We start from the raw sequence: 18,482 nt of genomic DNA, 5'->3' as shown, positions 1-18,482 counted from the left end.
TTTTAAATGACAGAGAATCATTAAAAATGATGAATTTATAAAAGACAGGCTACTTAACTGATATTTTCTTTGGTACGTCTCCTTAGGTCTGAAGACACAGTTTAGCAGTTAACCCTTCAGGAACCATGCTAAGAAATTATTTCTTATGATAAACATCTTGATTTGTTTTCCAACTTAAAAAGTTAATTTATAGCATGAAGTCTTGTTGGGCTGTTAAGACACATGGAATAAATAATAGTAAACTAACTTACACGATGAGTTACACTTTGGTGAAGGAGCTGGAGTTGATGACAATCATGCAGCCTCCAATTGGGCTAGCACAGTTAGCATTTTTACCCTCACGGTAGAGTGAGACATCAGTGTTCGCCATCAGAAGTGTAAGCCTAAATTATGGTGATGTGGCTCACTATATCTGATCTTGGCTTTTCCATTTTACTTGTAATAGAATTCATTTCTTTCTTGTGTTTAAAATAAGAAGACAGAATTGGTATGGTTCAAAAAATATACAACCTGCCATATGTTGTCATCGTATGCAATAAAGGAAAACTTTTATGTGCCTTCTATTGTGGGTTTTCTGTAAAATAGGGCCTTGGCCAACATAAAGTAATGCTTGGGAAATTGAAAGTGTACATAAAATAACTAATGAGACAAAGAGCACATAATAGATGCTAATAAACTGATTGCTGTCTTTTGAATGCAAAGGTCAAAAACACACAGACTGCAGCAGATGTGCGTGTTGAGGAAGACAGAGTAAGGATGCTAAGATTTATAATGAAACATAAGAAAATCTTGTCAAGAGCTGGAACGCGGGCATTGCTCATTTGCATTCAGACTAAGAGACAGTTCTAATGAAGCAGTCTGAGTGGGCTGCTGCAAGGATTCAGCCTTCCTCGGTGTCTGCCCCTCTTCTGACTGGCCTGTCCCAGGGTGGAGTGACCTGCTTCCTTTAGGTGGCACTCAGTCCTGAAGTGTCAGGTATGCAGGGTTTCAGTCTGAACATACACAGCCTCCTGGCTTCTCCTCCGTGGTTTTTAACTCCTCTCCACCCAGGGCCATTCTACCACTGGATCTTCTGAGTTTCACACTGACTATCCCAAAGGGAGAGGTGAATTGGTTTTTCCAGCTTGCTTTCCCAGTGGACTGGGATCTCATAGATGGCCTACTGTAGATGCTAGTCAGAAGAGTCACCATTGGCTTATGCCCAAGTCCCTGTTCTAATTAAATAGGGACAGATTCACAAGCTCTTGGTTCACACAGTACCTTTACCATCGCAGCAATATTTCCACAGTGCTCCAAAATAAATACGTAACAGCTTACATTGATTAAGTCGCTAAGTCAAAAAAAAATTAAGTTTTTATATCTTAACCACTTAGGGTATCCTTGAAAAAATAATACACATAACATAGTCTGAAAAAAATGAATTTTCTATTTTATTGTTAAGTAGTTATAATTATCCAATAATGAAAAATATTCACCTGTTGGGCACTGCATGAGTTCTTCATCCTTATTTCTTGATGCACTTTGATTTTGTTATACATAGTTTTATCACAGAAACCACCAAAACCCCTTCTTTGCAAAGATGTGAAGTCACCAAAGGGAAAATTCAGCAAATTTTGTTGAATTTATTCTGAGGTTTACATACAAAATCCCAAATGATGACCAGAAGTGTAACTGTATTAGTTAGGGTTCTTGGAGGGACAGAATTAATAGGATAGATCTATACGTGAAGAAGAGTTCATTAAGGAGCGTTGACTCACATAATCACAGGGTGAAGTCCCACAGTAGGCAGTTTGCAAGCTGAGGAGCAGGGAAGCCAGTCCAATTCCCCAAACGTCAAAAGCAGGGAAGCGGACTGCAGTCTTCAGTCTGTGGCCGAAGGTCCAAGATTCCCAAAGCTGAAGAACTTGGAGTTTGATGATGTTCAAGGACAGGAAGCACCCAGCACGGGAGAAAGATGGAGGCTGGAAGACTCAGCCAGTCTAGACCTTCATGTTCTTCTCTCTGCTTTTATTCTAGCAGCCCTGGCAGCTGATTAGATGGTGCCCACCCAGACTGAGGGTGGGTCTGCCTCTCCCAGTGCACCACTCAAATGTTAATCTCCTTTGGCAACACCCTCACAGATACACCCAGGAACCACACTTTGCATCCTGCAATCAAGTTGACCCTCAATATTCACCATCACAATGACCTTACATTTAGATTGATGCTACCAAAAACAAAACTAAAACAAACCAACAAAAAACAGAAAACATTTTCCTGAGTGTGTCCTGTCAAATCCCTGATATCTGTGCCATCATCAGGAGCAGAGGATGTGTACTGAGGCGGAGAGGGTGTGCTGGAGAAAGATTCCTAGTCTTCTTCTGCTATGTATTTCCACCAATTGCTGCCCTACAGACCCTTCCAGATAAAATATCTTGTGGGGGGAGAATGCTGTGACCAACAGGCCAACCAGACAGTGCCCCTATAGACTGGGGCATTTATTTCCCACTCAGGCAATGACGTTGTTGAGCCAACAAAGTGGTCCAACTAGTGCCAGGATAAGCTGTATCACACTCAAAGCTCTCTAGTGATTTCCTTGATATGCGGTCTCAATTTAATTCCATGTAATACAGCTCATAAAATCTGTGTTTAAAAATATCCTGCCATTTTATCATCCTGCTATCAAACCTGCTGCAAGTGAGCCTCTGCATTTTTTAATAAGGACGCATACTGCTGGCAGTAATACCACAGTAAGAGTCCAGAACACCATGCCAGTGCTCTGGAATTTCTCAGAGGTGTAATTTTATGCAACAAATGTGTTTGCAGAACCCGAGGGGGTACAAACAACCACAGGAAAATGAAAGATTAAAATTCTTAATACAAGAATTATTATAAATTGGAAGCATTGACTGATGCATGCCTATGATCTTCAGCTGATTTTTTTAATTGTGGGAGATAATAAAAATTAAAAATGAAAGAAAGAGAACTATGTGAGTATTGAAGAAGCATATTGGATTTATCTGCTGTTCCTGAGTCGGGGGCATAAATAGGGCAGGTAGCGGTTATTGACCAAGTCCCCATCATTGGGGACAGTCGCCGCAGGGATTGTGGGTCAACGCTCTATCGTCACGTGCCATCTGTCTAAGGTCCTGTCTGTGTATACTGTCTCTCAGCAGTGATGAACTCTCAAGAAGATCTCAGGGGTTGTAGCTCAAATTAATGTATCATAAAAATGTACAATATGATAGCAGAAGAAATGAAGAGCTTAATGTCCCTTTTGAGTGCCTACTCAGTTACAAGAACTACTCGTGACACTTATTATTATGTATTGAAATTGAAAAAAAAAGATATATATCATTGATCCTAAACTGAAGTGGAGCTATAGACTCAGCACATTTAATAGTTTGTCTAGGAACATAGATAGTAAATGGCAAAGCAGTGTTTTCACAAGTGTCGGTTTTATTTGGAAATGGGTGGGGTCTTTAAATTACTTTTAATACTATCATAAGAATATAGTATAACTCTTTCATGAGAATATTTTAACATAATTTAAGAGTACTTAACATACTTTAAGAGTAATAAATCACTCAACTCAAGCTTTCTTCAACAACAAAAGGGATTTTCACTCCAGGGTGACACCCACAAAGGGTTGGATGGGTCCAACTACACAGAGATCATCCAGGCCTAGCTGCCCTGACCCTCGGTATCTCCCTGGGCTGATGGCTCTTGCTCGTGGTTCCCACAGCACCCATGATCTTCAGGGGCCGCAGGCTTCCTCATCTATGGAGGAAAAGGAGACGGAGGCAGAGAGACAGAGAGAGAAGGACGGAAAGAGGCTTGCTTTCTTTCTCTTTCCTTCCTTCCTTCCTTCCTTCCTTCCTTCCTTCCTTCCTTCCTTCCTTCCTTCCTTCTTTCTTTCTTTCTTTTGACAGAGTCTTGCTCTATCACCCAGGCTGGAGTGCAATGGCACGATCTCGGCTCACTGCAACCTCTCCCTCCCAAGTTCAAGTGATTCTCCTGCCTCAGCCTTCTGAGTAGCTGAGATTACAGGCACAGGGCAATACACCCAGATTACTTTTGTATTTTTAGTAGAGACAGGGTTTTGCCATGTTGGCCAGGCTGGTCTCGAATTCCTGAACCCAAGTGATCCATCCCGTCAGCCTTCCAAAGTGCTGGGATTATAGGAGTGAGCCACCAGACCTGGTCGTGTATTATGTTGACAAACAGTTTAAACTTAAACTTGATGCCTCATGCCCAGAAGCAATGTTTCAACCAGGTTCTCAGAAGCAAATGGACTACAGAGAGCTGGGGTAAAAGAACATGGAAACTCTAGTATAAATTGGAATAGATATCAGAAAAGAAATGGATATTGAAGAAGCAACCACAGGGTTCCAAATAATAAAACCAGAGGGTGATCACCTTATATTAGTACTTATAGTAAGGAATAGGAAAGAGGGTGCTCATCATGGCAAACTCTGTCATTATTCTGATCAATAAAATAAGTTCATACCCAGTGAAAACAGAAATTGGAAAATAAAAAAAAAATTGAAATTGCCGTTAATCTCTGTGCTCAGAGAAAGCCACACGTGATATTTTTCGTGTCTTTCTCTCTGGTCAGGAATATGTGTATATTATGTTATTTAAAATACTAACTCCTGGCTGTGCTTATGTGGCTTAGCTTTTATATTATAATTTCATTAACATTGTAACTTATCTTTATAATTTTTTTGTTTTTTTTCCTAATCCTTTCAATTAAACTTACTTGACTTTGTTTCCTTCGTCTTTCCTCAGTAATATAAATTTTACGGCCATAAGTTTGTTATTGTTTTGCTGTACTCAATTAGAGAGAATTCTAATTGCTTATTTTTTTTAGTTTTGATTTCCCATTTATCCAACCATTAACAGAATGTTTTATAATATTTAACCACCAGAAGTTTTATTTGACGTTTTTGGTCATAATAACTTTTATTATGATTTTGCTTCAGTGTGTCTTGACTTACTACCAGTTTCTTCTTCATCTATGAAAAATAATATTACTCATTCCTCCAAAAAATGCATTAAAGTACTAAGACGTTACACATAAACTAAATGCATTCAGGTCAGCTTTAATCAGAATTACAACGTCAGCAACATAAGAAATAAAATGCAAAATCATGCAAATTTTAACATTTATCAAAAAGCGTGGTCCTCATTGTTTAAAAAAAGTATTGGCTCGAACACTATTTTCTCTGCAGCGATGGTCATCCTGCTTTTATTTCCGTTTGTATTCACTTGCAGGTAGCATCCTTCTTCCTTTTTCTTTACTGATGCAATTTTCCACATAGTTGGTATATTCCTCAGGCCATTTTAATAAGAGGAAGTCCACACACTCACATATATGTCACCATTTGACTAAGAGCCCCTTATGTTTGTTTGTGACAAATTACCATCAGTTAGTACATGGACAATTTATGCTGGTGATGAGAACGAACCTGGGAAGGATATGGCTTGAGGTTTACAAAGTAAACTCAGCTAATGTTGGTTATGACTAATAAATCAACATCTAACGCTCCACTATCAAATACTAATTAATTGTTTCTTTCCTTCCTTATATTAATTTAGTGTCATTCTAAGTCTTCAGGGGAAATTGTTCGCAGCTTGAAGCAAGAACACTCTCATGCCTTGCCAGATGATTTTATTAATTGCAGTAAGTGCAGTGGCGTTGGACACCTAAATTTAGAAAAGAAAGATGACTTTGGAAGACAATTCTCCCCTTTGGCAAGTACGATATTTTAGGATCTCAATAAATCCTTTTGAGCCTAATAGAGGTAATTTTCTCATATCTTTTTTGGTACTCAGATATTCTGGTAATCCAATACCAGAACCCTATATATCAACATTCATGTAAAAGCAAATTCAAAATACAAAATAAAATAAATTCAGCAAATTTGTTCAGAACCCTAGTCACAATAAGATATTTCACTCTGATGACAAAGTCTGTATTTGCACCCAACTGATATTCAGAGAGGGCTAAAATACCCATTTAACTATTTAAAATTCTGATAGTCAGCTGAATCTTGTTTGTATATTTATATGTTTTAGATATTTTAATTTATCCTTAGTTTAATAATTTAAAAGGTCATCTACAAATAGGATGAAAGAATCCTTTTTTTTGGGGGGGGGTCTCAATCTGTCACCCAGGCTGGAATGCAGTGGTGCAGTCAGGCCTCACTGCAGCCTCGACCTCCCAGAATCAACTGATCCTCCCACCTTAGCTTTCTGAGTAGCTGGGACCACAGGAATGCACGCACCGTCAAGCCCAGCTAATTTTTTTTTTTTTGTATTTTTTGTAGAAAAGGGTTTTTGTCATGTTGCCCTGGCTAGTCTGGATCTCCTGGGCTCAAGTGCTCCACCTGCCTTGGCCTCCCAAAGTGCTAGGATTACAGGTGTGAGCCACTGTGCCCAGGCCCGATGTAATATTTTAAAAATAACATGGTATGGTGAGGAATTAAATAGAAAGTCACAGTACTGTGCAGCTTTGATGGCTGATGAATGCTAGGAAGCAATTGCACTTTGTGCATTCATTAGATTTTGTACCAGGCAGAAAATGTGGACACAGACACACTCCTACTTTCCTCTGTGTATGTTATAGAGGATGACAGTAAGTGGTAGAACGGATTGAAGACTCTCGTGCGCTAAGTCTTGCTTAAATGCCCATGCGCATCACAGTAATACAGGCCCTCTGACCCCCTGGACTCAGCACTAGGAGTTGGGGAGGGATTGCCTCCATGGAAAGGCACAGCTTACTCCAATATCTTCAGTCAGCAACAGAAAAGCTGTGGCTTGTTCAATCTTCCTAAACACTAGCTTTTGGGCGTGTTGATTTTTCAATCCTCTTTGGTTTCTTTTCAAACAGTTCAGAATTTTAGGAGTGCATGAAAGTTCTTTGACATCACAATGTGATGAAAGCACCCTTTACTTCAGTCTCTTTCAAAATGTGGAATGAACTGGGGAGTTTCCCAGGGTCTGCTCTTCCAGTGGGGAGTGGAAGAGAGGCATCCTGTTCAAGGCTCGTTCAGCCCCCAGCTCAGTTCAGGAGCACTGGCTCCTGATGGAATGGTGAACCAGGGTGAAAATGAGGACATGGAATAAGGCTGCAGAAACTACTTGCTGAAAGCTATATAGTTGTTTGGGGAAACTATACTATTTCAGCTTTGCCAGATCGGCAGCATAGCATTTACTGCATGGTAAGAATTAAAGCACCTTTCAAATCTCTTTAAATTTTGGGAGGGAAAAAACACACCTACTCAGCAAATTGGGCTCAATGTGTGTAAAGCTCAGAGAATGATCCACAGTTAGAAAAGCTACTGGCAAGAGTCACCATGCCTCTTAAAAGACAAGCTGTGAAGGTCACCATAGGCATTCACGTTGCTAGAAACTGTTCACTTTAAGACTAGATGTTCAAATAAATCAATTCTGTTAGAAACTTTGACAAAGACTGGGAAAAGCATAAAGCCCAGATCAATCTTTCCTTTAGGTTGTATTTCAGATTGTTGAACATAAAACTATGTGAAAATGTTTCCCCTTTCCCCCTTTTAGCATCTGTTTTATTAGAAAAGTAGATCTTAAGAGTTCCCCAGACGTTATACAGAACTACGTCTATCGGGTGTGTGTCATTACTTCTAAGTACCCACAGAAATTTTTACTTAGCAACATTTTCATGTTCCTCTCAAATTCCTACAATTATACATGTCAAAACAATTCTCCTTATTTCTTAAGGGAGTTCTCTCTAAATCTAAAGGTATTAAGAAAATGTTAGTATTTCCAGCAACTGTGGGTTATATTAAAAATAGGGGCTCCAGGGGAAAAAATTGAGCTCAAAAGGTCTCTATCTCATGACTTTAAGCTACATTTAGGAAGCAATGTATAAAATACATTGTAAAAATTTCTAGCACATTTTTTGGATCTTTTTCTTGCACTTGGCACTACATGCCAGCAATGGATATGTTTACGTCCCTATCATTTTCTCTACAAGTGTGTAGGGGCTCACAGTCAGTCTTTGATTCATTCTCTTTCCATCCCTCCTAAAGCAGCTTTTCAAACAGTATGTTCCTTCATGTCAACAAGAGGAATAAAGAACCTCTGTTCAAATAAGCACAGGAAAACTGAGCTCACAAAATTTTTAATAGTTTTTTTTTAAAAATTAGTATCCACTGACTCTTCAAAAGTTGGATAAATTCTGAGGTAAAGCCTAAACTTACTTGATTGTCTGTTGATGTGTTTTACCATTGCCACAAGAAAGATATAGAATATTTTCTCCACTCCACAAAGACTACTCTGTGCTCTCTGCAATCATGTTCTTCCCCTTCCGCAAGCCCAGTGAGTCCTCCCTTGCTCTGTCCTCCGGGTATATGGAATAGTATTGCCATTTTTAGAATGTAGTACTAATGGAATTACAGAGCATTCTCTTTTGTACTCATCTTTCTTCACTGAGAAAAATGTTTTTGAGATACTTATTGATAAAAGTAAGACATTAGCTTTTTATCTGAATACTCTTCTGCTGTGTGAAGACACCACAATTGATTGATCTATTCCTCTATGATAGTAACTGGGCATGCAGATAGATTTCAGTTTCCATTGGTAATTATTAACATTAAGTATTAATCTTCTAGTAAGTATAAAACTTTTACAAATAAAGCTTTTATGTACAAGAATTTTCTCTTCTTTTATTTTCTTTTTTTCTCAGTAAATGCCAAGGGGTAGAATTGTTGAGTAATGTACTAACTATATGTTTATCTGCATGAGAAACTTCTAAATCATCTTTCATTCCCACAAGCAATGTGTGAGACTTCCGGTGCCATGTCTTCATCTTTTAATTTTAGTCATTCTACAGTGTTTGGATTTTTTATTTCAGAAACTCTATTTTTTACTTCTAGAATTTCCATGTGATTCTACTTTTTTATTTTGACTCTGTTTATACTTCTTTTTTCTTATTCATTGGGAATAATGTTTTGATTTAGTTATTAAAAATAAATATAAAGGCTGCTTCAAAATTGTTATTCATTAATTGAAATGTCTGGTTCATCGCAGGCTCAGAATCATTTGTTTTCTTTTCTCCTGAGAATGTGCTCCATTTTTCTGGTTCTGCATATGCCTGATAACCTCGGATTCTACCTGCAGTGTCGTGAATGTGAGGAGATTCCGGCCTCTTTCGGTTTCTCTGATGGGCATGGTTTCCTATGTCTCAGCAGGTCATTTCCGGGTAACCTCAGATTATGTCTTCAGTGCTTGGATATGAATGTGAGGAGATTCTGGCCTTGTTAGGTTTCTCCAGTGGGCATGGTTTCCCGTGTCTCAGTAGATCATTTCCGGGTAACCTCGGATTCTAACTGCAGTGTCATAAATACGAATGTGAGGAGATTCCGGCCTCATTAGGTTTCTCTGATGGGCATGGCTTCATACATGTCAGCAGATGATTGCTGGGTAACCTGGGATTATGTCTACAGTGACGTGAATGTGAGTGTGAGGAGATTCAGGCCTCATTAGGTTTCTCTGATGGGCATGGCTTCCTATGTCTCAGCTGGTCATTTTCTTGGCTAGTTTGATCTGCAAACTCTACTCCTTGGGAGGCTCTGGTTGTCGTTCAGATCACTTCATTTTAGCTGAGATATTTTTGAACTATCCTAGACGTGCATGTTTTAGGAATCAGCCGGAGACGTGTGTAGAGAGATGTAGGTGATCCCTCTGTTCTGCTCCTTCTTTTATGGGACCTCGTAGTCTCCTTGCCATTGTTCTCCCAACCTCGCGTTCCTGTGTCCCTGGTCAGAACACTGGAGGGATCGTCGCTCTCTGTCCCCTCACCACTGGTCGTGCCACACAGACTACATTTCACTCTGGGCCACAAGCAACACGTTTTTGTAGCTTCTGGTCTTACTGTCTGCTCTCGGAAAATGTGCAAACCCTCCATCCAGCCTATCTGCTCTTGGCCAGCCTCTGGTGCCTGCAGGCACTCGCTTTTTGTGCTGTGTCCAAGGTTTGCCATGCCTTTCTGCAGAAGGGTCTGGTGAGTACTTACTTTGTCATACATAGAAGCAAACATTTATCCATGTGGTAGCTCATGTTTTCACTCTTACACCATCATTTTGAGACACAGACTTTATTCGTTTGAATACAGGGTATCAGTTTCTTACTTTGTGATTAGTGATTGTTGGGCTCTATTTACCTGATGTACATTATCAAGATTTCCTTCTGCATTTTCCTCTAGAAGGGTCAATGTTTTAACTTTCTCATTTAGAACCACAATTAAGCAGAATTGACTTTTGTATGTGGTGTGAGTTATTGACCAGAACCTCTTGCCAGTGAAAACACTATGAGATCCATTTTGACTTTTGAATTTCAGTATGGTTATGTAATTACAGCTCAGCATAGTTAACAACATAGAACAAAGTATTGAATAATGCTTGATATAAAATCAAGTTCTAAATTATATTTATGCTTAGAATTAACTCAAATATCTCTGCAGTAGATACAAGACCCAAAAAATAAGTTGTTACCAATTCATCAGTCTTTAAAGTTCCAAACTATGTTGGACAGTTAAAATGACATCAACAAAAATGTTTTGAGCAAATTAACTAATCTCAGGCAACTCAATTAAGTGCCTGAAGCCAACCATGTAATTAGAATCCTCTCCTCTTTGCCATTTAGACTACACATTAAGAATGTTTGAAGTAGTTTCTGTTTTATGAATTGAAATAGAATGATCTTTACTCATCTCTACTTATGAATGAAGTTCTGACCATTTACAAATTTAGCAAGTAGTTTATATATGTACTTTCTCTGTATCATAAAAAAAATAAAATTATATAAAATCATAAAAATAACCCATAACCTGTCATGTCTTTTTCATTACCATTTTAGGCATCTTCTGTATACAAAACAAGAGAGGAAAGGAAAAAGGTAAAAATGAACAATTGAGAAAAGAATTAATGATAAAAAATTTAAAAAGAAAGTAATGGTAGATGTGATACAAAGAGTAAACAAAAAACGATTTCTCAAGTAAAATGTAAACTAAATATATATTATATTTTGAGAAAAAGCTTAGCCTAGTAAAATAATTTTTCCATAGTGTTTACTATGCACCTACAATGCAGACTCTTAAATCACCTGTGTTTAATTTTATACTTCCTGTGTTACTCATCCGTCTATCCCCTAACTGCAGTGGTTTACAAGTGTGATTCATGTGTTAGTTGCCCTGTTGGAAGAAAGCGTCTCATAGATTCGCAGTATAACAAAGGTGGTACAGCGTGGACCCCAAAGATGGTATAGTGATAGCATTAATTGGGTAGTTTATTTGTGTCCATTCTATCTCCTAAATATTACATTGATAATCTTATATGTAAAATAATTCAATTCAAAGCACTGTTTCAACAATTTTCACATTTAAAATTTGTTGATACCTGCACATTGTCATGTATCATGAGGTTAGGAGTTTGAGACCAGCCTGAGCAACATGGTGACACCCCGTCTCTACTAAAAATACTAAAATTAGCCAGCCATGGTGGCATGCACCTGTAATCCTAGCTACTAAGCAGGCTGAGGAAGAAGAATGGCTTGAACCCGGGAGGCAGAGATTGCATGCAGTAAGTCGGGATTGCGCCACTGCACTCCAGCCTGGGCCACAGGGAGAGACTCCATCTCAAAAGAAAAAAAAAAGAAAAAATAAATGAATAAGATGTCATTTGCTAAAAACAAATTTTGCATTGAACCTCATATACATTTTTCTTTTTTCCCTTGTATTTGTACTTTTTTCCCCCAATTTAGTTAAGTAAAAGTGTGACATTATGTTTAATTTTACATGTCAATTTGACTGGGCCATGAGGTGTCCAGATACTTTGTCTAACAGTGTTTCTATGAGTGTGTTTTGGGATAAGGTTAACATTTAAATTAGTGAACTTTCAGTATAGTGATTGTTCTCCCTAAAGTGAGTGGGCCTCATTCTCTAAGTTGAAGGCCTGAATAGAACAAAAAGGCTTGTTCTCTTGTAAGTAAGGAGAATTATTCCTGTCTGTTTTTGAGCTGGGATCTTGGTTTTTTTTTTTCCCCTTCCTTCAGACTCAAACGGAAGCATTGGCTCTTCCTGGGTCATGGGCTTGTTGGCTTTTGGGTTAGGAACTCCATCATCAATTTTTTTTGTTCTCAGGCCTTTGGACTGGGACTGGAACTGACACCATCAGCTTACTAACTACAGCTCTCGAGAATGCCCAGCCTCCATAATAATGGGAGTCAATTCCTGGACCTGCTTCTAGAGAACCCTGATTAATTTAGTACAGATGGAGCTCATCAGATGTAGAGGGGCATGCAATGGAAGGAGAAATTTCTTATATATTTGGCAAAGCAAAGAAGTCAATGACTTTATTTGATGCTATTTTTAACACCTGAGTGAAAAGGAGAACTAAATGATATGACAATTTTCCTTACTCTAACTCCAAAAAGAACAAAATACATAAATATGTGTATTGGTCTGTTTTCATGCTGCTAATAAAGACATACCCAAGACAGGATAATTTACAAAGAAAAAGGTTTAATGGACTCACAGTTCCAAATGGCTGGAAAGTCCTCATGAGCATGGAGGAAGGTGAAGAAGGAATGAAGGCAGCATGGGAAAAGCCTGCCCCCATGATTCAATTACCTCCCACTGGGTCCCTCCCACGACACATAGGGGCAATGGGAGCTACAATTCAAGATGAGATTTGTATGGGGACACAGCCAAACCATATCAATATGTTATTTTAAAAGTCTGTGGTTGGATAACTGTGAGAAACAATACCTTAAAAATACAGACTGCTAATTGTGTATGCAAAGTTACTTTTTATATATATTTGGAATGTTGTACATAAAATAAAACCCTGAAAGTCAAATCTCTGAAAGGGGAAAACTCTGAGCAAAATTCACAATGTGGATTTATTTTAATGCAATACTCATAACTAAGGGATCACATTTCAGGTAGCCAATACATGTATATATTTCAAACAATTTTATTGTAAGAATTTCTACTCTGTCACAAGGCAGATATGTTAGAATAAAGCACTCAGCTGAGACTTACTCTAATAGCACTTTATTTCACAGTGTTTGTTTTGATAAATTTGTTACCTAATCTACAAACAAGTATGTTCACTTATGCTATTAGCAAGAATTTTATCACGTACACATTAAAGATTCTGGAAATTTATAATGGCCTGCTAATTGAGACATAGATGTTACAGGTAAATGAGAAGGGTTAGTATTAATCTGGATACACATTAATGTTAGCAAAAGGATTAAAAGATGCAAAAATGTTACACAAAATTATTAAAACATTTTGTCAAGTGTAATAAAATTTTTTCTATTATTTATGTTTTAAAATATTATAAAATATTGAAAGATTCAACAGAATATATATGACCTAGAGCATATTACAGCATCAATGAAACAGGCTTTTTGATCTTCCACTGCTGGTGAGCCCTAAATTAAATCCTAGGCTAGTAAATCCACAAGTCCACTGGCTGGTTTTAGTATATTTTTAACATCTTTATATACTTTTTATATTTTAATTTTAAATTATTTATATAAGTGGATACACAGTCCCTGCTTTAATCTCCTGCTATTCCGATGAAATGTCACTTTCATAAGCTGCGTCCATTTTGATACATGCAATTGTAGTTCATGCTTTTCCCTGTCTTAAAGAAAATAGTGTTCATTCGACTGAAAATAAATGTGGGTGATTTTCAATTTGGGGTAATTATAAGTAAAATGTTGTGAATGCTCTTACATGTCTCTTGATTGACATATGCAAAAGACTCTAGAAATGGAATGTCTGGCATTCACATAAATGTTGCTTCTTAAACTTTTCAGTAACACCAATCAGTTCTTAAAAGTGAATGTCCCAATTTCAATTTTCTGTTCCACCATGTAAAGATTTTATAATTTGTCACTCCTGTCCTCACAGGAAATCAACAAAAAAATAAACTAAAAAGAATGACTCTTGCTAGATCCAGTACTTACTGAGGTCACAGGGAAAACCAATGCCCTGAAAAGTTCAGAGACAAGAAAATACAGAAAATCACAACTTACTGGAAACAGAAGCCACTAGAGCCATAAGCAGGTAGAAAAAATGTAACCTCTGATCAATGCTAAATCCTGAAGAACAGGTATAGAGTAGCTGAGACTTAAAACACCTGGGGACCCGGGCTTGGGGAAGATTAGGGGCAAATTTTAATACTAGGGTTACCAGCAGACAAATGTAAATAAGAAGAATAATTATTATGCTAAGACAGAAGAGACCATAAAGTCACATAAATGCTCAATTAAAACCAAAGAATACATAATAAAAGGTAATATTTTTAAAAGAAACAAAAGCAGGTATAACAAATCAAAAGCAGTAACAACCATGGCAGATGCTGAGCCAAATATACCGATAACTACAATTAATATAAATGCTCTAAAATACACCAGTTAAAAGACAGAGAGTGACAGAGTGGATGAAATGAAACCCAATTATATCTCCACAATAATAAACCCAATTTAAATATAAAGGCATAGATAGATTGAAAGTAAAATGAAGAAAAATGACATGCCACACCGACACTAATCAAAAGAATGTTAGAGGAGCTAGAGTAGTTTCAGACAAAATCTATGTCAGAACAAGGAAAATTATCTAGGATAAAGAGGAGTATTGTCTAACTATAAAGAGATCACATCTTCAAGAAGATGTAACTGTGCATAGTGCACATACATCTATCAACAATGCATCAACATACATGAAGAAAAAAAACTGGTAAACCTACAAGGAGAAATAGACAAACCCACTAATATAGTTGGAGACTTCATCACACCTCTATCAGTAATTGATAAAGTCAGCAGAAAATCGATGAAGGCATCATAGTAAAAAAGGACCATTAGTCTATTGGATTTCAGCTGCAACACATCACACATTTTTCTAAGTTCACATGAAACTTTCATTAAGATAAAATTTTGTAACATATTGCCACAACTGGAAATCCATAGATATTATATAAGTATGTGTACATTCTTCTAAGAATGAATAATCTTTAATATTTGGTTGTAATATTTGATTAACATATATTAGGTCAATCATGTTTTAACTATTAATTTACTAACTGATTTTTTTTGTTTGCTTGATTTATAATTACCAAAAGAACTCCATTGAATCTCCAATTATGTCAATGGATTTTTCAATTACTCCTTATATTTCTGTCAATATTTGCTTTACATAATTGAAGCTACATTATTTAGCACAAGCAAGTATAGGATTGTTATAGTTTACTGGTGAATTAAATTTTGGTTTTGTAAAATTATTACTTAATTACTAATTAAGTCTTTTTTCAATGGAGCATATTAAGTCTCATGGGTATTCCCTTTGAGTTAGGCATCAGTTTCCAAATATGGTTTAAAATACAATTTTAAAAATAAGCTGTAAATCAATCATTATCTGGAAAGCTGGTTTAAAAATTCTCTTTATTTTCTCATTGGTGACATGCGTTTGGGAAAAGAGCAAATCCCATTTTCATAGCCCCATTAGTTAATGTTACTCATTTTGATACTGAAGTCTAATTCCTCAAATCAAATATTTTAACATTGAGAAATAAAATATTAAAGTATAGCAACATTGACATTTTACAAAACATCTGATCTCTTTTACCATCACGTTCCATGTTAAAATATAAACAATTCTAAAATTCAGAATATTAAAGCTGGAGAGAATTTTAAAAAGTCATTTGTTTATGTGTGTAAATTAACCTAACAATGTGATCAATTATATTTATTTCACATTTTAGCTTCACAAATTATCATTTTAAATACATGACTTCCATTTTTTGTATCTGTAAATAATGGCCAGAAGTGAAAAAGTTGCAGCTGGGAAAGATTAAATTAAATCACCAATTCTTTTCCTTGAAGTATTTCCAGGAAGCAAAATTTACATTATTCTTATTGTTTAAAATGCCAAGGAACAGCTAAGCTTCTATCTCAGCTGGCTTCAAATACCTGGTTTTTAATGGCATCATTTTCTCTTTCTTCTTTCTTTCTTTCTTCTTTCTCTCTCTCTTTCTTTTTCTTTCTTTCTCTCCCTCTCTTTTTTTTCTTCTTTTTTTTCCTGTAGGCTGATAAGCATTTTGAATTCCATAAAGCTTCATTCCATAAATTTTAACTGTGGGGTAGATCCCAGAATACTGATACAAGTGTTCTGAAAAATTGCATTAATTTAAGGGTCCTATGACCCTTAAAAAGAGCTGCTTCTTTAATTACTATTGTCCATATCACTTTGAACATTATAACCGTGGAGGAAGAAGACCAATTTGCAGAAAAATATCTCAATCAAAGGCTCATTTCAGGGGATGTAAGATCATCCTTCAGATTCGAAGTGAGAACACTTTGTTTAAACAGGAGCCAACAGCAACATCTGGCTCAACTAATCCTGAGGCTCAATGAACTCTCCTTCATATTTCAGAAAGTGCACATTTTCCCTCCTTTTATTTGTAATTTCATAGAAATCTGAAGCCATGAACATCAAGAAGGACTATTTTGTAATCATTTTGATTTATCTATAAGTAGGAGACTTGCAAAATCCCTTAAGAACTCGTCCTCATAGATTTGTACCTCAATTAAGCAGATTCAATTAGTGGGCATAGATGGGCTGAAGAGCAGCAAGGGCTCAACTTCCAGAGATACTAAGAGCTTATACAATGTATTATTTTTTTAAAAAATGCCTTGTTTCCTGGCACTGATACATTTTCTTCAAACCATTTGGGAAGGAAACTACATCTCTGAGGTATGCTATAACTACAGTTTAATTTCATAGCCCCAGATTTTCTTCGTATTTTGTCTCCAGGAATTTGAGTATAGGGTCAGGGGAGACAGTAAATACCCTTGTTATTTGATGTTTCAAAGACTGAATAATGTTTTAATTCATGCTGGCCAGATGACAAAGAGAGAAACGTGTAATTCACTCCAGGCACCACTGCCCCGACTCTTTCCAGGGTGTATTAAAACGATGGGAACTAATAAATCTGTGAGCTCACACTTGGTTCCAGGCAAAGAAGTAAATTTTTGTGCCTTACATATTAATTTTCTCACTGCTACTGTACAAGGTAGGTCCCAAGAAGGAGAAGATAGGAAAACTTGCTCAAGAGCTTACAAGTGCACAGTAAACTAATTCAACAGCTCACCTATGGTCTCATGGCTGGTATCATTGCCAGAATAAATATGTGGCTTGTTTGACACTAAAACCTATGCCTTTAAAACATTCCCTGCATACCCAGGGCCCTGTGGCAGACACTGATGTAATTTCCTTTTCTTCTCGGACACACAGCAAGATTCATTTTTCAGTCTCCCTTACAGTTAGAGGTGCTCATGTAAGCGAGCTCTTGCCAGTGGAATATGCCATCCCTTCATGGTCTGGCCACTAAAGACTTTTTTACCACATTCTCTCTGTTCCCCTATTGGGAGGCTGAAGGAAGATCTCAGAGCCCACAGAAGAGGTCATAAAGGAAAATAAAGCTACACAGAAGGGTCCTGGGTCCCTGAAACACTGTGCAGACGGCTCTCTGGAAGCAGGTGCATGAAGTGCTGTGTGAGCAGGATGTAAACTTCTATTAGGTGAAGCTTCGTGCTTTGGGGGTCACTTGCCATAGTAGTTAGATGTCCCTGGCTAATACAAACACAAGTACAGTCGACCCATCACTTAACGACGGGGACACATTCTGAGAAATGTGTCATTAGGCGATTTCCCTCTTACGCAAACAACATAGAGTGAACTGACCCAAAAGTGGACAGCACAGCCTGCTACACACCTAGGTGGCGTTTTGTACAGCATGTGATTAAATACCGTAAGCAATTATAATGTAACAGTGCACATTTGTGTATTTAAACACAGAAAAGGGTATGGTAAAAATACGGTATTACAGTCTTACGGGATAATCATATATACATTCAGTCATTGAACGGAATGTTGTTATGTGGCATGTGACTGTACAAAAAGCAGCGCGGCACACCTCAGCCTCCTCCAGCCATATTTATCCTACCTGACAGCAAGTTTAATCAGGTCAACTATGTCCTACCAGTGTCTTAGCCTTTCACAGATACCAACGCCTTCATCTCTGAGGACTGAATCCTAAAGATTTCCTACCCAGAAGAAGGGCAGGAGGGAAATTCTGAGACCTCTGCAAACCATGTCATGTGGGTAGTTGCCTATTTACGTACTGGAGGGGTAAATCATATTTGCGTTACATTCAATTTTCTGTCAACAGTTAAAAATAATAATTAGAAAAATAGAGAAAGTGACAGGTCTATTAGATTCTTAAAACTGTGTTATATGTGGATGAAAGCAGAATGTCACCATCGTGTATTGTTAAATTTAAAGCTAAAGAGAAAATGAACTCCCTCTTCACTGTTCCTAATACAAACAAACATTTCTCATCTCAATGGCAAAGGTAAAGAAATGGACCTCTCTAAGAGTGTTCTAGCCAGGA

The 18,482-nt window shown here is 37.3% G+C and overlaps 1 long non-coding RNA gene across 1 annotated transcript in view; it reads right to left on the bottom strand.

The window, feature by feature from the left end:
- Nucleotides 1–1,607: 1,607 nt before the first annotated feature.
- The window catches only part of LOC135271583 (uncharacterized), a 29,703-nt gene continuing 12,828 nt past the window's right edge, over nt 1,608–18,482 (bottom strand). Inside the window, exon 3 of the long non-coding RNA XR_010339709.1 lies at nt 1,608–3,759. This is a non-coding gene — a long non-coding RNA (uncharacterized LOC135271583). The remainder of the gene's footprint in view (nt 3,760–18,482) is intronic.

The sequence above is a fragment of the Aotus nancymaae genome, unplaced genomic scaffold (assembly GCF_030222135.1).
Source record: "Aotus nancymaae isolate 86718 unplaced genomic scaffold, 86718_ANA_hifiasm-v0.15.2.pri h1tg000083l, whole genome shotgun sequence".
NCBI lineage: Eukaryota > Metazoa > Chordata > Mammalia > Primates > Aotidae > Aotus > Aotus nancymaae.
This window is presented reverse-complemented; position numbering and strand designations above follow the sequence as displayed.